The sequence below is a fragment of the Vulpes lagopus genome, chromosome 1, assembly GCF_018345385.1.
Source record: "Vulpes lagopus strain Blue_001 chromosome 1, ASM1834538v1, whole genome shotgun sequence".
NCBI lineage: Eukaryota > Metazoa > Chordata > Mammalia > Carnivora > Canidae > Vulpes > Vulpes lagopus.
The window spans coordinates 78,218,412-78,235,136 of NC_054824.1; the positions used below are offsets into that span (position 1 = coordinate 78,218,412).

General features: G+C 36.6%; 1 protein-coding gene across 10 annotated transcripts in view; it reads right to left on the minus strand.

Moving 5' to 3' along the window:
- The window catches only part of SEC22A (SEC22 homolog A, vesicle trafficking protein), a 69,189-nt gene that overhangs the window by 30,991 nt on the left and 21,473 nt on the right, over positions 1-16,725 (minus strand). The window lies entirely within an intron of this gene.

Here is a 16,725-nt window from a genome sequence, read left to right on the forward strand (position 1 = left end):
TAACTTCTCAGTGTCTGAATTTTTTCATCTGTAAATGGAGGTTAAATAATCTGCTATAAATCAGACAGCTGGTAAGTGCCATCTTCACAATTAGCACTTGGGTCTAACAAGAGTGCGAAGCCCATGCTCTTTCTACAAATCTACCTTAGAGAGAATTCATTAGGGAGTCATTGCAAAAGACTGGCTGATATGAGGGCCTGAATTAGGATAGTGACAGCAGGAATGAAGAGGTGAGTGATATTAAAGGGGTTAAAACTAGCAGACCTGGCAATTAACTAGGAAACAAAAATGAAAAAAAATTAAAGAAAATGTCAAGGTTTTAAGTGTGGATGACTGGAAAGACAAGGGTGCTGCCAGCAAAGACACTGGAAGAAACTCAGGTTTGATTTAAAAAAAAAAAAATGGAGACATTTTAAAGATATCAAACTTGCAGTGATAATGAGGCATGTTTAATAAGCAATGAAAGAATGGAAGAGTGAGAGCTGGAGAAACAGAAAGGTTTGCATCTGAAAGGAAGGGTTGGGATGGGATAACTAGGGAAAGAACTTTTGCAAATCGTTGGCAAACACTACCTTTAAAGGGAGGACAAGGATTCAGGAAGACAGAATAAGAAGAGGAAAGAGCCTCAGAAGCCTAGGAAGGGGAGACCATCCATAAAAAAGAATATGGGTAACAATGCCTGTGCACAGGCCAAAGACAGTCTGAACTCGGAAAAAAAAAGATTATTAGATATATTGCTAAGGGATGGTTGCTGACTTGTTATAAAACAGTTTCAGAAGAGTGGCTGAAGGCAAAATTCAACCTGCAAGAGGCTAAAAACTGTTGACGGTAAGAGAGAGAAGCAGTGCAATAACACTACCACAGTTAAAGAAAACCAGGATGACAGCCTGACAGACTAGGACCGAGAGAAATAATTATTTTTCCCCTATCATGTGGTGGAGGAGGGAGACTTGAATACATTTATAGGTGGAATGAAAAAATTCAATGAAGAGGAGAAAGAAGAGTCAAGAGAAAGGCAAATGGCGAAAGAGAATACCAGAACAGTCATTACGAAGATGTAAAATGAGGGTACCATTCTAACCTCCAAAGCATATCATAATACCACAGTACCAATGCTTTGAGCAGAAACAAAATTCTGGAGGTACAGACATTCAATGATGCCCCAAATATCTGGAGAAACAGATTTTGGAACATATAAGAGAAATTTCTGGTCAGTTCCATCTAAATGAACATAATTTGTTACTAAATTATGACTGAATGAGATTAATTGTATGATACTAAAAACCTACTTTTTTTTTTTTTTTTTAAAACACTTTCTTAGATCATCACCTGTCAAAAGCTTGTATGTCCTTTAAGGCCATGGGGCCTAAAAATGGTACTTTTTATTTATCTCTTTTGGAACATGTATCACATTCTGTCTTGTATTTTACTTACTGAGGTGTGTGTGTATTTGAGAAAGACAGAGATTAGGAAATTTATTTGCCTTGTGGGGCAACTGCCAAATAGACTACCATTCTTAGTCAACTGAGAAACTGTCTATAAAATTACACAGGTGGAAAAAAGACTGTATAACCTAGTGTTTATCCTAAAAAAAAAGGTGTCAAAGAAAACAGAAAAATGTATTTTATTTAGAGTTTTGTGAAACTTTTTTAAATAATAAAAGCAAATATAAAATTAAAAAGATCAGCAACACTAAATGTTGATGAGAACATAGAAGAAACTCTTACACATTGCTTGTGGAAATGTAAAATGGTACAACTCCTTTAGAAAACTGGTAGTTTCTAAAAGACTCAAACATGTACCTTACTTTTGATTTGGCAAATTCAACTGCTAATATTTACTCAAGAGAAATGAAAACATGTCAACAAAAGACAAATGCTTGTAGTAACCTTATAACCCCAAACTGGAAACAAGCTAATATCAGCAGGAGAATGGACAGACTGTGGCATGTTTATACAATGACTACTACTCAGCAATAAAAAGGATCAAACTACAGAGACCTGTGACATGACACTGTACTAAAAGAAGCCAAACACAAGAGTCACACTATATAATCTTGTTTATATAAAGTTCTAGAACAAACAAAATTTAAAATAACTAGAGAGCAAAAATTCAGAACCAGCGGTTGCCTAGAGGTGGTACAGAGATTGGGAAGAGATACAAAAGAACTTCCTGGGGAGATGGATATATTGTAATATTGTGATACAGGTATGTATTAGTTTTTTTCTTATAATTCTGTGTTTTGATACTTTGATATCTTGGGGCCTTGCTCTGACCCTACAGGGTGGCCCTTCCCAGGGCTATCAAATTCCTAAGAGATACCAAACCACTCACTTGCAAGAGTGTTTTTCAGAAGCAAATCCCCTAATCCAAATCCCATACTTTACCTTCTCTATGGGGCTCCCAAACTCAGGGCCACTATCCCCCAGCCTGAATCACCCCAGGGTCAGGTATCACACAACTAAGAACAGCCCTATATCCAGAGACTGCTATAAGTACCCAACCCAGCCAAACGTGCTTACGCTGCCTCTCCAGTTCTTTCCTGGCAAAAGCATAAGAAAGACCTATGATATGACACTGTACTAAAAGAAGCCAAACACACTTCTTTACCTCCTGACCAATACCAGTACTTCCCCACATGGCCCTGGATGGTGTAGTGTGCACCCTTCTCTTGGGATCTGAGTGTAACTACTTTTTCAGTGGCAGCTGTCTCCTGATCTGTTGGCCTTGCCATACCTGAATAAAATCTACACTTCAAAACAGAATGGCTTATACAAATGTATCCATGTGTCTAAACCACACAGCAAAGATTCATGCATTTTAACATGTGCAAATTCCCCTTAAAAAAGAAAGAGCACCAGGGTGCCTGGGTAGTTCAGGGGGTTAAACATCTGCCTTCAGCTCAGGTCATGATCCCAGGGTCCTAGGATTGAGCAGGACCTGGGAATCCTCTCCCTCTTCTCCCTCTCCTCCCTGTTCATGCTCTGTCTCTTTCAAATAAATATTTTTTTTTTCCTTAAAGAAAGAACCACAGAGGTAATTATCAAGTAGGTGAGTGGATAGTGGGTGGGGATACAGATGAAACAAGAATGGCAAAATGTTGACATAGTTACTATAGTTGGGTGACAGGTACATAAGAGTTCATTATACTATTCTGTTTACTTTGCAGCTATTTAAAATTTCCCCATGATGAAATGTTTTAAAAAGAAAACAAAAAGGGTAAAAGTAAGACACAGTGTTTAGCTTAACATATTCACCCTATGATGGATAGCAGAACATCTGTAGACTTCCAAAAATTATAGAAAAAATTCATGCTAGACTGTGGGGAAAGGGGTCACAAGGTCAGAAAGAGAAAAGAAACCAAAAGTAACAGAAAAAAGGGCCTGAAAAGTAATGTCTATCAAATAACTATTAGCCAGATTCCAAAATAAAGTAACTTTATTTAGGAAAAAAAAAAAAAAAAAAGGAAAACCAACAGAGACTATAGAAAATATTATGCAGGGTTCATCTGCATTTAAAGAAAATTTTAGGGACTCCTGAGTGGTCAGTGGTTGAGCATCGGCCTTCCGCTCAGGGTGTGATCCCGGAATCCCAGGATTGAGTGCCGCATGGGGCTCCCTGCATGGAGCCTGCTTCTCTTCCCTCTTCCTATGTCTCTGTCTGTCTCTCTGTGTGTCTCTCATGAATAAATAAAATCTTTAAAGAGAGACGCAGACATAAGCAGAGGGAGAAGCAGGCTCCCGTGGGGAGCCCGATGTGGGACTTGATCCGGCGATTCTGGAATCATGCCCTGAGCCGAAGGCAGATGCTCAACTGCTAAGCCACCCAGGTGTCCCTTTCTCTATCTTTCTTAAAACAATCCCAGATTTTCCCCCATTTTCCCAGTGTCTGCTGTCTGGATACCTGCTGATCCAGGATACCATTACAGACTACAGGTCAGAGTGGGGACTTACGGAAGTCAAACAATATACGTACTTTCTAACAGAATTCATCTCTTGATATATCAAGTTGGATAGTCCCCTGCCTCAAATTAAAGGTTAATTTTCTAGATCTTGACTGTATACATTAATGGACAGATATTTTGGCAGCCAACACTGACTGTCAGACCTATCAAACTAGAACTATTAGAGAAGGACAGGCCAATGGAAGCCATGGAGCTTCCCCTACTGAAACATCATCAAAATATTAATCGTTATGGTAAATGTAGAAATCAGTTTCACCATCCAAGGCTTATTAAAATATGCACAGATACTGATTCCTACTACACACCCACTTAACTCTCCAGTTTAAGGCTCCAAAATGAAAGTATAGTAGAGGATAACAGATTACTGTGGCTTCCAATTTCACGTGTTTTTCCAAACACAATCTCCATATGGAACAATCAATTAATTCCATGACATGTAGATACTAATTTGCTAACACTTTCTTTTCTACCCTAATAAACAGAGAAAATCAGAAGCATTTTGCTTTTACCTGATAAAGAGAGCAGTACATAGGGGTACCTGAGTGGCTTAGTCAGTTAAGCACCTGACTCTTGATTTTGGCTCAGGTCATGATCTCTGGGTTGTGAGACTGAACCCCACTGAGCTTGGAATTCTCTCTCCCTCTGCCCCTCCCCCCCAGCACTCGCTCACATGCTGTGAAGAAGAAGAAGAAGAAGAAGAAGAAGAAGAAGAAGAAGAAGAAGAAGAAAAAAGAAGAAAGAAGAAGAAAGGAGGAGGAGGAGAGCGAATGAGAGCAGTCCATTTAGTATATTGCCGTGAGGTTATATCAACTCTAAGCTGGAGATTAGTCTATAGCAGGGTTGGGCAAACTATGACCCACAGGTCAAATCCAGTCCACCACTTGTTTTTGTAAGTAAAGCTTTATTACAATACAGTCTTATCTATTCTTTTACACATTGTCTATGGTTATTTTTATACCATACCAGCAAAGTATAGTAGTTGCAACAGAGACCATTTGGCCTATAAAAGCTAATATATTTGCTATCTGGCCATTTAGAGAAAAAGTCTGCTGACTCTTAGCCTACAAGAACCCAATATCTTAACACCTCATGGAACATTATATTGATCCACTTTGTTGATATTCTCATGCTGACAGGATCTGAAGAACAGACAGTATATGCCTTGGATTAGATACCCTGGTATGATACATGTATGCCAGAGTATGGAAAATAATTTAAAAAAAAAAACAAAAAAACTATAGGAGCCTACCACATCAGTCAAGTTTCTGGTGGTTAAAAGTCTAGAGTATGTTGAATGTAAACATCAGGTTGCACCTTGCAACCCAGACCACTAAGAAAAGATCTGCTGAGTATGCCTTTAGATTCCAAAAGCAACATTACAAAACGTGGGTATGTAGCTGCAACATGTTTACTGACTAACAATAGCTAAGGAGGGCCAAAGCAACAGAAAGACCGAGACTGCATTACATAATGGACACTTTGCCATCCAGCCCTTAGGCCTCACGGATCTAATGGTGTTCAAAATATCTGTGGTAGAGATATTTTTTGAGTCTGAAGCACATTTGGAAAGAAGAATCATAAAAGAGGCTCCTGGGCTTTGAAGCAATGACATGGCCCTTACGCAAAACAAAACAAAACTGTTTTCATTTCAAGACCTGGCTTGCTTGTTGGCCATGGCAAAAACTACTGGCCCTTCCATGAAATATCAGGTATATACTATAAACCCTAAAGCAACTATAAAAACAAATAAATGAAATGAAGAGGTGTAATAAGTCAACAAAGAACAGAAAATGGATCAAAAAATAATTTAAAGGGGGGATCCCTGGGTGGCTCAGCGGTTTAGCGCCTGCCTTTGGCCCAGGGCGCGATCCCGGAGTCCCAGGATCGAGTCCCACATCGGGCTCCCGGCATGGGGCCCGCTTCTCCCTCTGCCTGTGTCTGCCTCTCTCTCCTCTCTCTATGACTATCATGAATAAATAATAAAATAATAATAATAATAATTTAAAGGAAGGCAGAAAAAGAGAGAAAGGTGACTAAAACTAGGATAAAAAGAAAACAGCCAAGATAGTAGGTTTAAACTAACCACATTGGGGTGCCTTGCTGGCTCAGTCAATAGAGCATGTGACTCTTGATCTTGGGGTTATGGGTTTGAGCCCCATAATGAGTACAGAGATTGCTTAAAAATAAAATCTTAAAAAAAACCCCAACCATATCAATAATCACACTAAATATAAGCAGTCTAAACACCTAAATAAAAAGATACAGTCTAATTGGATTTTGTTTCTCAACAGACTCAACTAAATTAATACCCAAAAGCAACCACTATAAATAGAGAAGTTAAAAGAGAAAAGACAGAAAAAGATAAACCGTTGTAATACTACTTAAAGAAGAAGTTAGAGTGGCTATATTAATAAACTGCTGAACTAAGAATATTGCTAGATCCATGCACCAAGAGAAAAAACAATCCTAAATATTTAACAAGCTTTAAAATATATAAAATAAAAACTAACAGACCAAAGAGGAGAAAGATATAAATTCACAAATATAGTCAGAGATTTCAACACCAACAATTGAGTGTAGACAGAAAATCAGGAAGGATATGAAAGATATGAACATTATCAACCAACCCGATCTAAATGACATGTAGAGAACTTCACACTACAATAATAGAATACACACTTTTCAACACAGAACAGAGAAAAACGGCTAAAGGAGAATATATTCTGGGAGAGAAAAACAAGTCTCAATAAATTTAAAAGGATTGGAATCACACAAAATTTGGTATCTGACCACATGAAGTTAGAAATCAAGAAATGAAAGCTATCTGGAAAAATCTCTAACTATTTAAAACTCTGTACCACATTTCTAAATAACCAACGGGTGATAAAAAAAATTAAAAGTGAAATTTAAAAAACATATTTAAACAATATGAAAGTGAAAATACAATGCATCAAAATTTATGAATGTAGCTAAAGCAATATTTAGAAGGAAATACATACTACTAAATGCCGATTAGAAAAGAAGATCTCAAATAAAATATAACCAATTTTTTAAAAAAATAACCTCAACTTCTGCTGTAAGAACCTAGAAAAAGGGCAAATTAAACCCCAAGTAAGCAGAAGATTAAGTAATAAAGACCAGATCATAAATCAATGAAAGAAAACAAAAACAATAAAAAGTCAATGAAACCAAAAGCTGGTTCTTTAAGAAAATCATTTTCATTAGAGCTTTGCATTTTTATTGATCAGAAGAAAAATTCAAAAGACAAAAATTTCCAATATCAGAAATGAGAATGGTTGTATCATTACAATTCTACAGATTATTAAAGGTTTAAGAGAATATTAACTTATTCCCCAAAATTCATTAACTTAGGTGAAAAGAACAGATTCCTTCAGAGACACAAACTACTTAAACTCACTCAAGAAGAAACAGGTAACTTGAACAACTCTACATCCACCAAAGAAATTGTAGTTGAAAACATTTCCACAAAGAAAACCAGAGGCTAAAAAAGACTTCACCAAACTGACCAAAAAAGAGAAATAAACGTTCTACAAAAACATCTCTTAAAAAATTGAAGATCCAGAGGAAATACCTCCCAATTTATTTTTTTTAAATTTTTATTTATTTATGATAGTCACACAGAGAGAGAGAGAGAGAGAGAGAGAGAGAGAGAGAGAGAGAGGCAGAGACACAGGCAGAGGGAGAAGCAGGCTCCATGCACCAGGAGCCTGACATGGGATTCAATCCCGGGTCTCCAGGATCACGCCCTGGGCCAAAGGCAGGCGCTAAACCGCTGCGCCACCCAGGGATCCCCCCAATTTATTCTGAAGCCAATGTTATCCTGATAACAAAACCAGACAAAAACATTACAAAAAAAGGAAAACTATAAACCAATTCCTACATGAAAACATATAAAAAAATATCTAAATAAAATTTTAGCAAAGTGGGGTTTATCACAGAAAGGCAAGGTTGGTTTAGCATTTGAAAAGCCCTGGTGGCTCAGTGGTTTTAGCGCCGTCTTCATTCAGCCCTGGGTTTAGCGTAGTCTTCAGCCCAGGGCGTGATCCTGGAGACCCGGAATAGAGTCCCTGCATGGAGCCTGCTTCCCTCTGCCTGTGTCTCTGCCTTTCTCTCTCTCTGTGTGTGTCTCTCATGAATAAATAAAATCTTAAAAAAAAAAAGCAATCAATATAATTTACACGTAAAGACTTCAAAAAGAAAATCATAATCATTTCAATAAATAAATGTAGACAAAGCATTTGACACAATACATCATTAATTTCTGGTACAACCACTCATCAAACCAGGAACATAAGGGAATTTTCTCAACTAGATAAAAAGGCATTTACATAAACCCTAAGTTAGCATCATTTTTAACTGTGAAAGACTGAATGCTTTCCCTGCTAAGATCAGGAACATTGCAAGGACAGCCAGTCTTGCCATTTCATTCTTTCAGTATATTTTTGTTACACACAGAATTCCACATTTGCAGTTTCTTTTATCCTTTAGAAGACATCATTAAGTGGTCTTCTGGCTTCCCTGACTCCTATAAGGCCATGTATGCGTGTGTGTAATGGTTTGTGTTCATGTAGTCTAGTATATCCAAGTGCCTGGTGATATATACCTGGTTACTTTATTGTTTACCAAATATTCTATTTTCAAAGTATTGCTGTAGATATAATTTGAAACTTATGTGACTTTTTGCTCTAAGAAAGATATTTGCTTGCTTCCACCAGGATCTTTGGAGCATAGCACTGGAATCCACTCAATCCAATTTCAGAGACCAATATTATTCAAAACTAAGCTCCAGTCCTCATAAAAGATTTTACTTCACAATCCTTTTACCTATATTCCTAGAGTGCCAACATCCAAAGACCAAACCCAAAGCTGGGTGGCTGTTCATGAGGTCCATCAGTTTAGTGGACCCTGTTTTCTAATCTCTGTCTCCTAATCTTGAGTGGCTGTCAGCTGTTCCCTCCAGAATTCATAAAAGCCCCAAAAGAAGTAGCTCCAGGGCACCGGGGCGGCTCAGTGGTTGAGCATCTGCCTTTGGCTCAGGTCATTATCCTGGGGTCCTGGGATCAAGTCCTGAACCAGGCTCCCCACAGGGAGCCTGTTTTTCCCTCTGCCTATGTCTCTGCCTCTGTCTCCCATGAATAAATTTTAAAAATCTTAAAAAAGAAAAAAAAAAAAGAAAGAAAAAGTAGCTCCAAACATTAAGCTCATCTCCCTAGGCCTCCACTCTCTTCTGTCTCCCAGTAATTCTTAGTAATCTTGTTGGATATCCAAAGACTTCAGTAAGATTACATTTTAATTTAAATTCTGTATCATATTAGAGCTACATATTCTTTTTTTTAAGACCTATTCTATATAATATATACATTCCATTTAACTTTCCTACATGTATTTTGTGGGACTATTGGTCTGAACTGCTACTCCATCACTACTGGAAATAGAAGTCTTCAAAGTAGTAACTCAATCATTTACTATTGACTTTAAAAACTGAAATATAATCAGAATATAATAATTCACCCTTAGAAGTACATAATTCAGGGGCGCCTGGGCAGCTGAATTGGTTAAATGTCCAACTCTTGATTTTGACTCAGGCCATGAGGGTAGCCCTGGTGGTTCAGCGGTTTAGCGCCGCCTTTGGCCCAGGACATACGTGATCCTGGAGACCCGGGATCGAGTCCCACATCGGGTTCCCTGCATGGAGCCTCCCTTTCTCTCTGTGTCTCTCGTAAATAAATAAAATCTTAAAAAAAAAAAAATTTGACTCAGGCCATGATATCAGAGTCGTGAGATCAACCCCCACATGGCTCTGTGCTGAGCATGGGGCCTGCTTAAGATTCTCTCTCTCCTTCTTCTGCTCCCCCCACTCGCATGGGCACAAGCTCTTTCAAAATGAAATAAAAGTATATAATTCAGAAGGCTTTAGCATATTTACAAATTGTATAATCATGGCAAATTGAACACCAATAAAAAATAATTTAAAAAAAAAAAACAAAAAAACAAATTGTGTAATCATTATCTAGTTCCACAATCTCCATCACCTCAAATAGATTTCTCCTAACCATTAGTAGTCATTGCCTATTTCCCTGTACCTCTCCAACTCCTGTTAATCATTAAGCTAAAAAAAAATTATTAAGCTACTTTTTGTCTCTATGGACATTTAGTACAAATGAGATTATAGATATATGGCCTTTTGGGCAGCCCACGTGGCTCAGCAGTTTAGCGCCACCTTCAGCCCAGGGCCTGTTCCTGGAGATCTTAGATCGAGTCCCACATCGGTCTCCCTGCATGGAGCCTCCTTCTTCTTCTGCCTGTGTCTCTGCCTCTCTCTCTCTCTCTCTCATGAATAAATAAATAAAATCTTTAAAAATAAATAAATAAAATAGCTAGCCTTTTGAATCTGGCTTCTTTTACTTAGCATAATGTTTTTAAAGTTCATCCATGTTGTCATTAGGTATCAATACTTCATTCATTCTTAACTCCTTAATATTCTATTGCATGCATACACCATAATCTGTTTATTCATTCATCACTTGATAGATGTTTGGGTTATTTCAACTTTTTGGCTACTGTGCATAATAGTGCTATAAATATTCATGTACACATTTCCTGTATTTACCTTTTGGAGGAACTTCCAAAGTATTTTCCAAAGCAGCTCTCCATTCTGCATCCCGACTAGCAATATAGGAGAGTTCCAATTTATCCATATCCTTGCTGACACTTGTTACTATTTTTTAAAACTACAGCCATCCTAGTGGCTTATAATTTTGCTTTTGAATTTTGAATTTCACTATGACTAATAATGTGGAACATCTTTTCATGTGTTAGACGGTTGCACATTTTCTTTGTAGAAATATCTATTCAAATCCTTTCCTCATTTTAAAATTGGATTTTCTTTTTATTGTTACTGTTGTGTTACTTATTTTTCTGGACATAAATCCTTTAGGAAATATATGATTTGTCTGTGGATTATCTTTTCAATTTATTGACAGTGTCTTTGAAAAACAAAATTTTTAACCTTGGGGTGTCTGGGTGGCTCATTCAGTTAAGTATTGGACTCTTTTTTTTTTTTTTTAAGATTTTATTTATTCATGACAGACACAGAGAGGGAGAGGCAGAGACACAGGCAGAGACAGAAGCAGGCTCCATGCAGGGAGCCCGACGTGGGACTCGATCCTGGGTCTCCAGGATCACACCCTGGGCTGAAGGCGGCGCTAAACCACTGAGCCACCCACACTGCCCAACAATTTCTTATCCCTTCATTTTCATGAAACAGTTTTCTCCTGTTGTATTTTTTTTCTTTGGTATTCCTATTCCAAAGTTTATTTGGTAAACTTTCTTCCTTTGCCTGTCCATTAAATAGTGGCATTCTTCAGTGTTCTGCCCTTGGCTTTATATTCTTCTTAACTTTACACTTTACCTTCTCATTATAAGGAATTTTCTTTCTTTTAAATTGCAAACAATACGAAGTACAATCTGTCTTGTTTCAGCCAATAGTTGCTAGGATTCTCTTAATTTCATTTTCAGATTGTTGAATACTGGTATATAGAACTCATTTTTTGTATATTGATCTTGTATCCTGCAACCTTGCTAAAGTCATTGGTTTTAATAGTTTTTTAATGGATTCTTTAGGATTTTCTATATTCAAAATCATCTTATATATGAAGTTATTTTATTTCTCCCTTTCCAATCAGATGCTTTCCCCACCTCCCTTCCTTGCTTAACTGCCCTGTCTAGAACCTCCAGTATCATGCTGAATAGAACTAGCAAAAAAACAAAACAAAACAAAACAAAACAAAAAAACAAACAAAAACTAGCGACGGGGGCCTGGGTACCACAGTCAGTTAAGCATCTGACTCTTGGTTTCAGCTTGGGTCTGATCTCAGAGTTGTGAGATCAAGCCCAGTTTCAGGCTCCACACTCAGCATGGAGTCTGAGTTTCTCTCTTCTTCTGCCCCTCCTTGATACTTGCTCTTGCTCTCTCTCAAATAAACAAATAAATCTTTTAAAAAAAATTAAATCTTAAAAAAAAAAAACTAGTGAGAGCAGACATCCTTGACTTGTTTCTAATCTTAGAAGAAAGCATCAGTCTTTCACCATTACATATGAATTTAGCTGTGGGTTTTTGTAGATACCTTTTATCAGGATGAAGAAGTTTCTTTCAATTCCTAGTTTGTTGAGTACTATAATGAAAGACTGTTGGACTTTGTTACATGCTTTTTTTTTCACCTATCAAGATGATTAGGGGATTTTGGTTTCTATTCTATTGATATTGTATATGACACTGATTTTCAGATGTTAAACCAACCTTGCACTCCTGGATTAATCTCACTTGGTCATGGTATATAGTAATTTTTATGTGGCTAAGATTTGGTTTGCTAGCATTTTGTTGAGGACCGTTGTCCATATGCATGAGATACTATTAATCTGTAAATTTATTGTGATGTTGTTATCTAGTTTTGAAATGGGAGAATACTGGCCTCAAAGAATGGGTTGAAAAGCATTCCCCCTCTTCTATTTACTGGAAGAGTTTCTAAAGAATTGGTTAATTCTTAAACTGTTTGGTAAAATTCTCCAGTGACGCCACTTCAATCTAGGATTTTCTTTGTCAGTAGTTTGTTTTTTTCTTTTCCTTCTCCTTCTTAAGATTTTATTTTTAAGTAATCTCTACCCCAACAACCAAAGATCAGGAGTCACACACTCCACCCATTCAGCCAGCTAGGCATCCCTGTCAGTTTATTAGTAATTTAATCCCTATTCTTGGATACAGTTTATTCAGATTATTTATTTCTTCTTGACTTGGTTTCAGTAGTTTGTGTATTTCTAAGTATATGCCCATTTCATCAAAGTTGTCTAATTCACTGGCATAAAACTGTTCACAGTGTTCTTTTAAAATCCTTTATTTTGGGGATCCCTGGGTGGCGCAGCGGTTTGGCGCCTGCCTTTGGCCCAGGGCGCGATCCTGGAGACCCGGGATCGAATCCCACATCAGGCTCCCGGCGCATGGAGCCTGCTTCTCCCTCTGCCTGTGTCTCTGCCTCTCTCTCTTTCTCTCTGTATGACTATCATAAATAAATAAAATTAAAAAAAAAAATCCTTTATTTTGTAAGATCAGCAGAAATGTCTTTTCATTTCTGATTCTAATAAACTCTTTTTCCCTTGGTCAATCTAGCTAAAGGTTTGTTAATTTTGTTAGTCTTTTCAAAGAACTAGTTTTTGGTTTTATTGATTTTTCTCTATTCTTCTATTTTCTATTTCATTTTCATTTCTGCCCTAATCTTTGTTATTTCCTTTTTATTTTAGGTTTAATTTGCTTTTCTTTTTCTAGTACCTTTAGACAGACGGTTAAAGTATTCATGAGATTTTTTTTTTTTTTAAAGATTTTATTTATTCATGAGAAACACACAGAGAGGCAGAGACACAGGCCAAGGGAAGCAGGCTCCATGCAAGGACCCCAATGCAGGACTCGATCCCAGATTTTGGGATCATGCCCTGGGCCAAAGGCAGACGCCCAATTGCTGAGCCACCCAGGCATCCCGGAGATGTTCCTTTTTAAAAAATAAAGGTATTTATAGCTATAAAATTTCCTCTAAATACAACTTTAGCTGCATCTCACATTTTGTTATATTGTATCTTCATCTTTGCTCATCTCCGTGTATAAATTCCCCCTTTTGATTTCTTCTTTGACCCATTCATTATTTAGGAGTGTATTGTTTAATTTCCACGTATTTAAGAGTTTCTCAAATTCTTTTGTTATTAATTTCTAATTTCATTCCAGTGTAGTTATAGAACTTACTTTGTATTATTCTTAGCCTGTTAAATTTATGTTTTTTGTTTTTTTTTAATAGCCTAGCATAAAGTCTATCCTGGAAGAGAATATTCCATCTGCACTTAAGAATATATTTTCTAGGGGTTGCCTGGGTGGCTCAGCTGGTTAAGCATCTGCCTTCAGCTCAAGTCATGATCGTGAGGTCCTGGAATCAAGCCCCATGTCAAACTCCCTGCTCAGCAAAGAGTGCTTCTCCCTCTCCCTCTGCCCCTCCGACCCACTTGTACTCTGTCTCTCTAATAAGTAAATAAAATTTTTTGTAAAAAGAATACATTTCCTGATGTTGAACAGAGTGTTCTGTAGTTGTTAGATCTAGTTGGTTTATGGCGTTGTTCAAATCTTGTTTCCTATTTACCTTCTGCCTAGTTCTATCCATTATTGAAAGTTGGGTGTTAAATCTTCAACCATTATTGTCTATTCCTCCTTCATTTCTGGCAGATTTCTGCTTCATGTATTTGGGAGCTTTGTTGTTAAATGCATCTATGTTTAAAATTGTTTTACTTTAAGGGATTGGCAATCAATATAAATATAAATCAATATAAAATGTCTTGTCTCTAGTAGCAATTTTTGTCTTAAAACCCATTTTGTCCAACATCAAAAACCCACTCCACCTCTCTTTTGGTTGCTATTTGCATTATATGGGTTTTAAATTCCTTTTGCTTTCAATCTACTTCTACCTTTTTAGTTTCTTAATCCACTTTTATAATCTCCAACTTTTGACTAGAATGTTTCATTCACATTTTTAAATCCATTCTTAATCCACTTTTATAATCTCCAACTTTTGACTAGAATGTTTCATTCACATTTTTAAATCCAATCTTATTAATTGACATAGCAGATTTACATATGCCATTTTACTTATTTCTATATGTCTCATGCCTTTTGCTCTACTTCTTTACTGCTATCATTGCATTATGTGAATGTTTTATGCTGCAGCATTTTAATTTCTTTAATGAACTTCATTCACTACTTTGAGTGATTTGCTTAGTGGCTACTCTAGGACTTACCATAAACATCTAATCAGAAATAGTTTCATATTTATACTAACTTAATTCCAATGAGCTATAGAAACATTATTCCTATGTAGCTCTATTCCCTTTCTTCTCTTTTTGAGGTATTGTTGTATACATATTACATTTATAAACATTACAAACCCCAAAATACACTGTTATAATTATTACTTTACTTAATTTTACATCTCTTAAAGAAGCTAAGAGAAGCACAGTAATTATATTTTTCTAAGTTTTATTAATATGAATTCTTATCACTCTGGCTTTCTTCATTCATTCCTGTGGATTCAAATTACCACCTGGAATCATTTCCATTTGCTTCCACCCACCTCCTCTGTGCTGTTATGGAAAATATACACTACAATTCATGTTATAGGTTCAATAATACATCAGTTTTATACAATTGCTTTTTACATCAGTCAACAAAAGAGAGAAGAAAAATGACTATTGTACAATTATCTTTACTGTTGCTCTTTGATTTTTTTGGTGTAGATTCAAATTACTGTTTGGATCACTTTTCAGCCTGAAAAACTTCCTTTAGTATTTCTTGTAAGGTGAGTCTACCAGCAACAATTCTCGCAGCTTCTACTTATCTGCAAATGTCCTTATTTAACCTTATTTTTGAAAGACAGCTTTGCTGGATATAGTCAACTGCTGTTGACCAACAGTTTTGTTTTGTTTTGTTTTTTCCTTTGATCATTTTGAACATATTGTCCCACTGCCTTCTGATCTCTACTGTTTCTGTTGATAAGTCAGCTGTTAATCTTGTGACAAGTTGTTTTTCTCTTGCTGGCTTCAAGATTTTCTCATTGTCTAGTCTTTCAGCATGTTTAATATGACTCATCTATTTGTGGATTGTTTACATGGTTATTTGGAACTCACTGAGCTTCCTGGAGGAGTAATGTTTTTGAGTAAATTTGGAAACTTTTCAGCCATTATTTCTTCAAATACTTTTTCTGCTTTCTCTTTTCTCCTTCTGGTTCTCCCACCATGCATATGTTGGTGCGCCACATTTTCCTGAGGTTCTGTTCATTTTTCTTCATTCTTATTAACTCTATTCTTTGGATTACATAATCTCTATTGATCTTTCTTTTGTCAGTTCAAATCTACTTTTGAGCCCCACTAGTAAATTTTTTATTTCAGGTGTATTGTTCACTTCCTGAAGTTCCATTTGGTTCTTTTTCTTTTTTTTTTTTTTTTTAATTAACTTTTATTGGTGTTTAATTTACCAACATACAGAAAAACACCCAGTGCTCATCCCGTCAAGTGTCCACCTCAGTGCCCGTCACCCATTCCCCTCCAACACCCGCCCTCCTCCCCTTCCACCACCCCTAGTTCGTTTCCCCGAGTTAGGAGTCTTTATGTTCTGTCTCCCTTCCTGATATTTCCCAACATTTCTTTTCCCTTCCTTTATATTCCCTTTCACTATTATTCATATTCCCCAAATGAATGAGAACATACACTGGTTCTTTTTCTTTATAATTTCTATGTCTTTATTGATATTGTCTATTTGATACAATATCATTGTCATACCTTAATCATGGTTTCCTTTAGTTCTCTGAACACTTATAATGGTTTAAACTATTTGTTAAATCTGACATCTGATCACTCTCAAAGGCAGTTTCTATTGCCTGCTTTGTTTCCCCCTACTATATAGATTATACTTTCCTCTTCCTCTGCATGTCTTGTAATTTTTTCTTGGCAATTGGATATTTTAGAAAACATATAACAACTCTGAGTACTGATCTACCTCCTCTCTCTTGGGGCTTGTTACTGGTATTGACCTTGTTTTTGTGTTTGTTTCCTAACAGACTGGATTATTTTACTATAATTTGTATCCTTCTTTCTTCCATAATTTCTATTAATCAAACCAAGAAATGTTGTGTTCAGTCCTCAATGCCCCATTTAAA